Source organism: Thermobia domestica, chromosome 12, assembly GCF_964235325.1.
Source record: "Thermobia domestica chromosome 12, izTheDome1.hap1.1, whole genome shotgun sequence".
Taxonomy (NCBI): domain Eukaryota; kingdom Metazoa; phylum Arthropoda; class Insecta; order Zygentoma; family Lepismatidae; genus Thermobia; species Thermobia domestica.
Window position 1 is genome coordinate 59,754,072 of NC_137465.1, and position 11,418 is coordinate 59,765,489.

The 11,418-nt window shown below is 37.6% G+C and overlaps 1 protein-coding gene across 14 annotated transcripts in view; it reads right to left on the reverse strand.

Moving 5' to 3' along the window:
* LOC145666472 (alpha-galactosidase MYORG-like) overlaps positions 1–8,903 on the reverse strand; it is a 56,656-nt gene extending 47,753 nt beyond the window's left edge. Inside the window, exons 1-2 of one of the 14 annotated variants that reach the window (XM_081733718.1) lie at positions 7,763–7,959; positions 4,014–4,069 (exon numbers count right to left, since the gene is read on the reverse strand). The gene's annotated coding sequence lies outside the window, so the exon portion shown is untranslated. The other 13 variants (XM_081733719.1, XM_081733723.1, XM_081733727.1 and 10 more) reach the window with 13 other exon arrangements.
* Positions 8,904–11,418: the final 2,515 nt, after the last annotated feature.

Consider the following 11,418-nt stretch of genomic DNA (forward strand, 5'->3'; position numbering starts at 1 on the left):
TGACAGATGTGACAATTAAGAAGAAAAAAATCACTGCTAGCATTTTCTATTAATTATTTCAACTTAGTAAATACAAAGGATACTGTAAATAATAAACTTTACTATTATAATCCCAAAGAAAGAAAATTTGATGCTACAGCCCTTTTACATTTATTTATTAACGGAGAATCCTATTTCTTGGCAAAGTGTGCATGCTTAAATGAAATAAAATTTAATAGAACGTTTAAAAAAAAAAAATTATTTTCAGTTCATAACGTATTCAATCGTAATTAAATATATTATTTAGGACTTATATGAGAGTAGGGATAGACCGTGTAGCCTAAATGTTGAAGTAGAAAATGAAGTAGGCGAGGATGATAAAGGATTTAGTATTCTTCGGGATGAGTTTGAAAAGGCTATATCCGAAATTAGGAATGGAAAGGCAACCGCAATAGATAACATAACAATCGAATTCATTAAAAATATAGGAGACAAGGGAAAGAAAGAATTGTTGCGACTATGCAATGAAATATATGAAACAGGAGAATGACCAAAAGACTTTCAGAAAACGATCATGATACCGATGCCTAAGAAATCGAACCCAAAGAGATGTGAGGATTATAGAACTATTAGTCTCATATCTCATGCAGCTAAAATTCTGCTCAGAATACTGAACAGAAGGTTATATGGAAGAACAAATAAAGATGTTGAGGAGCAGTTCGGGTTCAGAAGAGGCAAGGGCACAAGAGATGCTATTGGATTATTAAGGGCGATCGGTGAAAGATTTATAGAAAAAGGGAAAGAGGTGTATGTTGTATTTATTGATCTAGAAAAGGCTTTTGACCGCGTGAATTGGGAATTGTTGATGGGAGTTCTAACAAAGATAGGGTTGGAATGGAAAGAAGACGTATAAGAAACTTATACATGAACCAACAAGTAAGTGTTAGGATAGGTGAAGAACTGACGGAAGAAAGTGCAATTGGAAGGGGAGTTCGACAAGGATGCTGCCTCTCGCCAACACTATTTAATGTCTATCTAGAAGAGATAGTGAAAAACAGCCTACATGATGATGATGGCATTTCAGTAGGAGGTAGAATGATTAGATGCATAAGATTTGCAGACGATATGGCGCTTGTTGCAGAATCTGAAAAGAAAATCAATAAAATGTTAGAAAAAATGAGAAAGGGCTTTGAAGAATATGGGATGAAAATAAATGTTAAAAAGACAAAAGCCATAGTGATTGGAACGAAGGGGTCTGTGTCAAATATAAAAGTAGGAGGGGAGAAAATAGAACAAGTGAATAGTTTCCGATACCTGGGTAGTATTCTTAGTAATGACGTGAAATGCGAACGTGAAATAAAAGCAAGGATAGGAATGGCGAAAGAAGCCTTTAGGAGGAAGAAAAGTCTGTTTTGTGGGACCTTGAATAAAGAGTTGAGAAAAAGACTCATAAAATGCTTCGTGTGGAGTGTTGTACTGTACGGGGCGGAAACGTGGACATTACGTAAAGGTAACGAAAATCGACTGGAAGCCTTCGAAATGTGGGTGTGGAGAAGAATGGAAAGAATTAGTTGCGTAGAGCGGAAAACGAATGAGAGAGTGTTAGAAATGGTGGGTGAGAAAAGAACACTTTTAGATAGTATTAGGAAGAGGAAGAGAAACTGGTTGGGACATTACCTAAGAAGAGATTGTATCATGAGGGACGTCCTAGAGGGTATGTAGGCGGGAAAGAGAGGGAGGGGACGAAGGAGACTACAATTAATGGATGATATTAAAACAGAAAGATCATACGCGAAGACGAAAAGGTTAGCGGAGGACCGTGGAGCATGGAAGCTTCTCAGCTGCGGCAAGTGACCTGCCAATAAAGGCAGAATACCTATGATGATGATGATTTAGGATTATGGACTTTTAAAATTACAATCTTATGTAAAATTGAAATCCTTAAGTACACAAGCACTGAAAGAAAAAATCTATATGGAAAAGGGAAAGGGGGAGGGTATGAAAAGATTTTTTTTTCAATCACTGTTACGATAAGTTACATTCTGTTAAGGGTAAATTCTTTTAAACATGTAGATCACAGTGAAGGTAGAGCGAGTGATTTCGGTACACCAACTAATGCAAAGAGAAAGACGTGACGGTATCTTCTATCATTTAGAAATAAAACATGAACAATTTAAACTGAGTAAAGAAGAAGAAGACACATATGTAACCTCGACTCTTAGGGTCACCACTCCCAGGAACCCTTGAAACAGCGACGATGGTTTCCCAGGAACACCCCGTCGTACCTCCCAGACAGCAATACCACCTTCTTTAAGAATGTCGGCAGAATTGGTGTCGGTCAGAAACAAGAGAAGACCAGTCATTGGGCGTAAGGCTCTCACTCACAACTGTTTACAAGAGACAAACAGCAGATGATGATCCGTTTGATCTTCGTGACTTCAATATGTAAGAGACTATTTTTGCCGGTTACCGTGGTGTAGCGTCATTGACTTTTCCCATCACGTGCCTGGTGTCGTTATGTCAGATGTGCTGATATAAGGGAAAACTTAGAAAACAGAATTCTCAGTAATAAAGGAAAGTGAAGCAAGATGTTCTTGATTTGCGCGTGGAAAGGAAAATTTCTGCGATTTCTTTATTACTTGTAATTCAAGTTATATAAGTATATACAGGGTGATTCTTTTAAAACTCACGGATTTCATTTGGTTCTAGAATTTCTAACTGAGGTCCGATTTTCATGCGGTTTGTGGTAAATGATCAAGGAAGGATGGGAGATTTATGGGACTATGTTTACTGTTTAAATTCACCCGGGTTAATATTGATCACGCCTCAAGAAAACAGCAAATTTTCGCCAGTGTAGCTTACAATTGGAACGAGGTGTGGAGATATGTTTTTTTTTTTTTTTTTTCGTTAGATGGCAACCTCACCAAGGTCAAGAAGAAGCAAGAAACTGGGCCGCTGTATTGGGAATTATGCAGCGCTTTTCTCTGCTACTGTGTGAGTATAATCAGGGACCAGTGAGAATAGTGTATTCTTTGGAATAACACAAGTTGCTCGTTAAAAGTTTTGGAGAACGGAATTTGTTGTTGCTATGCAAAGCGCATTAAGAAACAAATTTGCTTGACGTTCTGCCCCAGACAGGAACATAATGTGGTCGCTAGTAAATAAATTGAAAGAACCATGATCGCTTCTGAGTGAGACAGGGACGCATCGAACCCCGCAGGCGGAGCTGTTGTGGAAAATGTCAGTTATCGACTCCTTAGGTAGCCCAAGAAATCTCTCCGTCGTTTGTGGCAAGAAACCGGCTATAGCTATCCACATGTGATTTATGGGTGTTACTACTAATACTTAAATTGTATTCTGACTAGAGCCTTTCTAGATCAACTGTACCCTTGCTGGCGCTGATGTCGATATGTAGTTTCCCGTACCTCCCTCCAAAAAGGAGGGACAAGTTGCTGCGAACGAGATCTTTCAATTGTTGGATGCGGAAGCGTTGCCACATTGAATTATTTCATGGACTTCGCTCTTTACTGTCTTATTAGACATTCTAAGTAACCTACGATCTTCACTCGTAAAGACCAAACGACTGAATGATAAATTGGAAACACAGGTGAGGTCATTCACTTCTTCTCCCTAAGCAAAGGGAAGGTTTCCTTCACCAGAGGATGGCGTGGTTGGGGTCGAAGTATAGTTTGTATAGTTTCCGACGGTACGGGTGGAATAGACAGGCTCTAATACTTAATTTGTATTCTGCAATTTCGCTTAGAAAATCCAAAACTTCATTCCAATTGTAAGGTACACTGGCGAAAATTTGCTGTTTTTCTTGAGGCGTGATCGATATAACACCGGATGAATTTAAACCAGTATACATATTCCCATAAATCTCCCATCCTTCTTTAATCTTTCCCACAAACCGCATGAAAATCGGACTTCAGTTAGAAATTCTAGACCCAAATGAAATCCGTGAGTTTTAAAAGAATCACACTGTATAAGCTAAATTTCGAGACTAGCTGGATTAATGTAACTTAAGGACTCACGTGCTTATGTCTGGTGCGATGTACTGCTTGGCCATTGCGAGTGGCACCCAATATCTCTACAAAGTAAACATGTCAAAATTCAAGCACTTGCATTGTCACTTATACAAAAACCTATTGTAATGAAATTTTTAAATTTATTTGAATAGATTTCTCAATTTTATTTTCATTCAATAATTATGGATGCAAGTCACATAAAAGATATATGATTACGTAACGGTATATTAGTTGTAATTTTTCCTGTTTTATTCAGTGATTCAATGAAGCAGATAAAATGATATAATGAAAAGAAAAAAAAAAAAGAGTAAAATACCTGCAATGTTTACATATACATATGAAGGGGAAAAGGAATAGAGCTACTATATGAAACTAATACATTATGTAAAATTTTTCCCTATTAGCATGAAGCGATACAATTTTAGTTACTTTGTTTATTGAAGTTGCTGAAACTGTGGCTCAAGTGTTTGCAGTGCTTTATCTACCACTTGATTAAAACATTGCACTCTGAAGGCTGTTTTCAGGTCTGACAAAGGTTCGTCTGCAGATTCATAATCAAATAATTTTAGTTTTTTGGATAAGCGTCTACCCTGAGTCTTGAATACAGGCTCAGCATCTAGGTCCTTGGCAAGTTCACTAACTCCAATCAAAGCTTCATCGAAACCTTTTTCCTTGTATGTTTTTAGCCAGTCACAAAGCTTTTGGAATTATGGAAGTCCAGTAGTAACATCCAAGGTATCACTCTGAAGTTCCTTGCTTACATCGTTTATTTGAAATAGTAATGAGTGCCAAAAAACTAGTGAGACCAGAAACTTGTAATCTCTCATTTGACTGATTAATGACACAGCATCGCTTTTTGATTGAGCATCATCAGTTTCTTCTGCTAACTCTTTTAGTGCTTTTCTGGAGCTTGGTATCGTATAGCTTTGAAACTTTCTATTCTACATTCCCAACATGTTTCGTAAAAAGGTTTCACAGACAAGCCTGTCACACGTTTTCTAAAAACAGACCGTCTTTTAGTAGATGATGCGAAAAGTGTTTAAATATGTTGTAAAGTTATAAAGAAATACATTTTATCTAGACATGTCTTGGCCATATCTCCCAAAATTAGGTTGTAGTTGTGACATGCACATGGTGTGAAGAAAGCTCTTGAATTCTTTTGTAGAAGTCTTGCCTGCACACCTAAGATATAATCCTTCATATTGGCAGCATTGTCATACCCTTGTCCACGGATATTTCCAACATCCAGTTCTGATGCTTCAAGTTCATATAGAAGAATGTTGTACAAATTTTTTCCTGTGCTACTTTCCACCGCTAAAAACTAGATTAAATGTTCATATACTCCTGGTGGAGCATTTAATGATACATCATCAGCTACATATCTAATTACCAACGACATTTACTCCTGATGACTTATGTCAGGAGTGCAATAGAGAATTTTTACGCCCAGGAGTGCAAGTAAGGACATTCGTGGGAGTGTTAGGAGTGTGTAGAATTCTTCCTGGACATAATATCTATATTTTAACAACACAAGTTGTAAACGTAAAAAAAAAAAAAAAAAAAAAAAAAAAAAAAAAAAAAAAATTAAGAAACTACTACAGCATTAAATTCAGAAAATATTTGCTTGTGCCCGGAAACTTAATACAAACTATTCATTTACTTAGGGAGAGGCCATATCCTTCCTTGTGGAGTCCATGGATGTTCCAGTACCTGTATTGCAATATGTTGTTGTGTGTACTTGACTATAGAGAGTAACAGAGTCACTCTACGGTACCATAGCCACTTGGCCGGGGGCCCCGCGAGCACAATGGCATGTATTAATTACATGTATTAGGACCAAAATTTAGTCATAGGGACCACAACACACTTATTTGCTATGAGGCCTAATATGCTGTTAAAACAGCACTGAAAAGTAGAGAAGACGGCATTAGCGCGGGGCCCGATAGGGACCAATCTGTCCAATCGGCCTAACGCCGGCCCTGCGTTCCACACAGATTATTAAATTACAAGGTAGTTTTGTTTTTCCTATTTCTTTTCGTTCGCAACATATACCCCGTGAATGTACGAAGTTCTGCAGAAATACAATGAAAAAGGTACGTTCCTAGCAACACCTTGGGGGCATGACAACGATGCACCACGTGACTCCGCCCAGCATCACCATATGAATTCCTATGAGAGAATTTAGTAAAGATCAAAGAGGATTTGTAGGGAGTTTATTACTGCATTTCTACTTATAACGGTTAAGCAAGAATAATGAGGCACCCCTTTCAAGTCCCTCGCAGCATCTCGGGCGGACGACACTGAGCATTTGCCGCTCCACCCGCGCGACCTGTAACCCGTAAAGTTGAGATACGAATCTCCTTATGAGTCAATCCGGTAGAACTACAGGTCAAAAGTGATTTTGTAGGCAGTAGTGAAAAAAAAAAAAAAAAATGCACTTTTGTATTTATATCCATAACGGTTACATCCTCCAATGAATCACCCACGAATGCAACTACTCCAGGTTGAAACGTTAAATATTGTATCGCCGGACCAATTTTTTAAAATTTACCGAGTGGATTGGAGAATTTATTTAGGTTTGTGAGAGTGTAAGTGAAAATCAGATGATGGGAATAGTTGAAGTAAAGAAAGTGTTTGTTGTAGTCTGCTTTTGATGTAACCGGCACTATATGAAGACGGAAGGAACTATTTAGCGGAGAAGTACTCTTGTTATGGTTTAGTGGCTGAAAGGCAGCGTAGAAATGGCGCGTAGATAGATAGCGTAACCTGTGTCATATCGTGTTTGAGTTTTATACAATTATACAAACATAACGAGTGCCATTTGTTGGAACTGTGTGAAAGATAGTGTTATGTTTACACGTGGAGTACCGGTATTACTAGTGCGAAACCTACCAAAACCCCATTTGTTTTCACTGCTCTCGGATACCCATCGTCGCTGACGCGCCTGCTCCCTTCGGGCGCACTATTGTGTACCCACCTGCTTCACCTTGATCTGACTTGTTCAGATATTATTCATGCTTTTCAGTGGCCTTTGGTTTGTGGTTTTTGCACTGTACTTTTTGTCATACATCTGGATGATGTATATATACGCAAATAGTTATTTTCTATTCGAAATTGTAAAAGTTTACACGCCTTGTTTTGAAAGTATCTGACTAGTAACTGAAAATACTATAGCCTAATATAATGTAACGTAATGTAGTCTGACCAAATATAAGCAAATGTAGTACATTTTGGTACTTCGATTTTCATGTGTCTCAGCGATACAGCACAAATGCCACTGCTCCAGTAAGAAAGAATGCTTAAAGGACTGAGTTCATATCAAGGAGTAAAAATATACCGGTATCATTAATATACGTTTAGTCCCAGAAACTGTACTTACACCACCATTTTTATTGATAATTGTAAACCTGCACCGCGAGAGATGCAAACCTATTAATGTAACGCTGTATTCTCAATCTGTACACAGTTCTCAATATATTTGCATACAAAAAAAAAAAAATTTAATCCTTATACCCGCTTTTTTTTTTTTTTTTTTTTTTTTTTTTTTTACGATATCTAGTACTTAGCAAAAATATTTCGTACTAACCTATGCAGAAAAAAGTACTAGATATGGGGAAAAAGTACTAAAATTTTATCTGCTCGTTAACATTTTACTAGAACGTTCCGGCAGCTCGCCGTCCCTTGTGGATTAGAGAGTGACCCCCGTATTCTTGAAAGGACCTCTAAATTTGTTACAGTCAAAATTCGATACAAACCGTGCAAACCAGTTACAACCTCCTAATTTTGACCTTGCATCCTAAACTAAAAATCCTGGCGGAATCTCTGCTTAATTGTTGTATTAAAACTCACTATAAAACCACTAAAGTAACAGAAGTATGACAAATATAGAGGATGTCGGGAGAAGACAAGAAATGTAAAATGGGCTTATTGAGAAAATCGAGTTTTAATTTCTTAATAGCCTACTGTTTAAACGGATCACCAAATATGTAATGCTGTTTACTGTGGTCATTTATAGTTGGAGGAGACGACCGGGCGGCACCTATGTCCCACTTCCGCTCTTTTAAATAGCTGTTGAAAAAAAAAAAAAAAACAGGTAGAGAAAAATTACCATTAACAGTGAAATTTCGTACATTGCCAAATTTTCATGATATTCCTTTTTCTCTCCAAAATATATTTATGAGAAAAGAAGAGGAGGATAAAAGTACTAAATTTGTTGGTGAACGTACTAGAACCAAGGATGTTATAAATAGAGGATCTACCCATATGTATCTTCATCCTATTAAATCGGTGAAGCCAAAAAGCAACCGAGCATCGGCACGTCTGATTGGCTACTCTCGTTTCTGCCTTCGTCTGATTGGCTACTTTCGTTTCCGCCATTATTGTTGGCTCAAACCATTGCGATCCTATTGGGCGGAGTGGGCAGAGTAGGGGTGGCGAAACTGTGACATATGGCCTCAAGATTTTGTTGTAAGGGCAGATCCTCTATTTTATAAGATCCTTGACTATAACACTAAAATATTATATAGTGAAACCTCTACTAACGGACACCTCTATAAAGCGGACACGTCCCGTAACGGACATATTTTGTAATCCCCAAACACTGTAATAGAATAAAACATATTGGCAAACCTCTCTAAAGCGGACACTCTCTAGTACGGACACGGACAGTCTTTTCTGTCCTTTATAGATAGTATTTACTTCCGTATTACGGACACTTTCTCTATAAATAAGTTGAAAAGTATTGTAAAAATACATTTTTAGTAATTCATACATGTGTCACCAAGAAGGTATTGTGACATTTTGTCCCCTCAACTGTCTACTCAGCAATCCAGACGAAGAGTCTCTGTTTAACAACACTCTCATGTCCTTTGCTTGCATTCCACTCCCATCCAAGCTGTTTTAGACACAAAAGTGATTGACAGTTGCCCACCGTTTGGAATAACACGTTATTCTACTGTCCTGCTGGAATCTCTAATCAAGCAGAAGACAAGTTCGGTAGTTTTTGCCCGCGGGTACGCATATTGTCACACACACACACACACAAAAAAAAAAAAAACTGCTGCAATTAACTACTAGGCTGCAATTAACACACAAATTAAAGCGACATACTGAAAATGTAAGTGTAAAGTGCAGAGAACTATATTATCTTATTTCCATCTTGTGCCTCGAACATAAAGTATTGGATAGCAGAGGACAACACAGTTACAGTAATATTTTGGTAATATTCGTGAATACATGATTCATCCAAAAATATTGTTACTAATTGCATATTTATTTATTTATTTAACAATCACCAGATACAGCTCAGAGGCCATTTTACACTGGATAACAACAACAACAACAATAAAATGGAAAGGATTTGGGAAGGTATCGGCCAGGGCCTGTCTACTAGGTACCATCCCGGCATTTGTCTGGTAGGACTGATTGAAACCCTGGAAAACCTCAGTCAGGAGGTCGGCAGCGGGATTCGAACCCACGACCTCCCGAATGCGAAGCCAACGCTCTACCACTTGAGCTACTTCGCTCGCTACTATTACCTTCTTTACTAATTTACGTAAGAAAATATCAAAACCTCTCTACGACGGACACCTCTCTATAGCGGACAATTATTGATTCCCCACGGCTGTCCGCTTTAGAGAGGTTTCACTGTAAAAGGTACTAGATCTAGTACGAAAGTACTTGCGGTGGTCACACTGCTCTTGCCCTTCTCCGACACCAGGTAGATAAAACAACAGGTATTTGTATTCTCAGTTTGTGTTTAGCGTTCTGATTGGCTCCCTGTCGGTGATGTTATGTGGAGGTATCGGTGAGGATTTTCTCGCCGTCTTGATTGTATGCGCTTTTCTCGTAAAACTGGCCTAATTATGAACTTCCTTGTCTTTTCAAATGCAAAGAAAGATTTTTTTACTACTTACAGACGAAACAGTAATGTTTCAAAAATAAATAAGTAAATAAATATTGTCGAAATAATTCATTATCTATATAAATAAAATGAATATAATAATGTTTGCCCGCTAACTGTTCCTAGACCGCTGGGCCGATTTTTATGACTTTTAGTACGTACATGAATCAGTGGCGGAGCCAAGGGAGGTCCAGGCCCCCTTGCTGAAGATCTTGGCCCCCAACACAGGCTGATACTGCTATAGGTCGACAAACGATGAGTTGATAGTAGCCACTAGTGAAACTACTACCGAAACATCTCTCGACAACATAGTTGCCAACTGCAGAATACCGTATGTTGCAATAGTCTGCGTTCCGAGAAAAAATCTCCAGGCTCGTTTTTGTTTGTAGTACAGAAAGATCTAATTCATTGAAATCTGTAAGGTGCATACATTGATCTCACCATCTGAACATTCCTTTTAACCTTTGTCCTTTATCTGACTATCTTCTTTGTTATCGACAAAAAACCAGAAAAAAAAGGCAAAATCAGTCGGCATTCTCATTCGTTTCGATGTTGAAAGTCATATTAAAACAAGAGACGCTTACTTACAAATAGTATGTACTGCAGTAAAACATTACACTCGTGTTGGACGAAAGAAGTCTTCGTACACTAAGTAATTAATTTCCATCGATTCTGGCGGCATAGAATAAATGCATATCATCCATTAAATAATTTGGTATTATTATTATTATTATTAGGCCTATTATCATTATTATTATTATTATTATTATTATTATTATTATTATTATTATTATTATTATTATTATTATTATTATTATTATTATTATTATTATTATTATTATCAAATAATATCGAGCCGTCTTGTTTAATATACAGTAAAAGAAGAGAGCAGAAGTTTTTATTATTTCTGTCATTCTCTCTGCGGTTCGAGAAAATTAAGATACTGAATAGGCCTACTACCAACACCTACTATATGCTACTGATACTGGTTCTCCTTCTCGACTATCTTCTGGTCTTGTCTCCAGTACATCTAGTTTCCTAACGCTTTTGGCCGTGGCAACTAAGTAGAAACCTGCTGCGATGTTAATAAGCGATACTAGCGATCTCCAAGGAAAACGAAGTCAGCGCTTAGCGAACCTATAATACTAACTAAAGCCTGGGGAAGTGAGGCTAACAAAAATCACTGATTCTTTATAAATTAATCGTTCAGAAGTATTTTCTTTTAAACTGTTTTAACTGTAGCTTAATCCCAAAACTGCTACTACTAGAGAAATTCCGAAAATTTATCACAGAGCCAGTGCTACAATCTTCTGACTACTAACCATCAGGCAAGATACTGAGATGGTACAACTTAGTCGCGGCAGTAAAAGTTGTAGTTATTCCCATGACCAGGTTGTATCATCCTGTTACCTGATGTTTAGTAATCAGAGAGATATCAGGAGTTTGTGTGACTGGGCCACCGATATTCCATTCAGTAAGTTCAGTCAGTCAGTGAATACCAAATTTTGT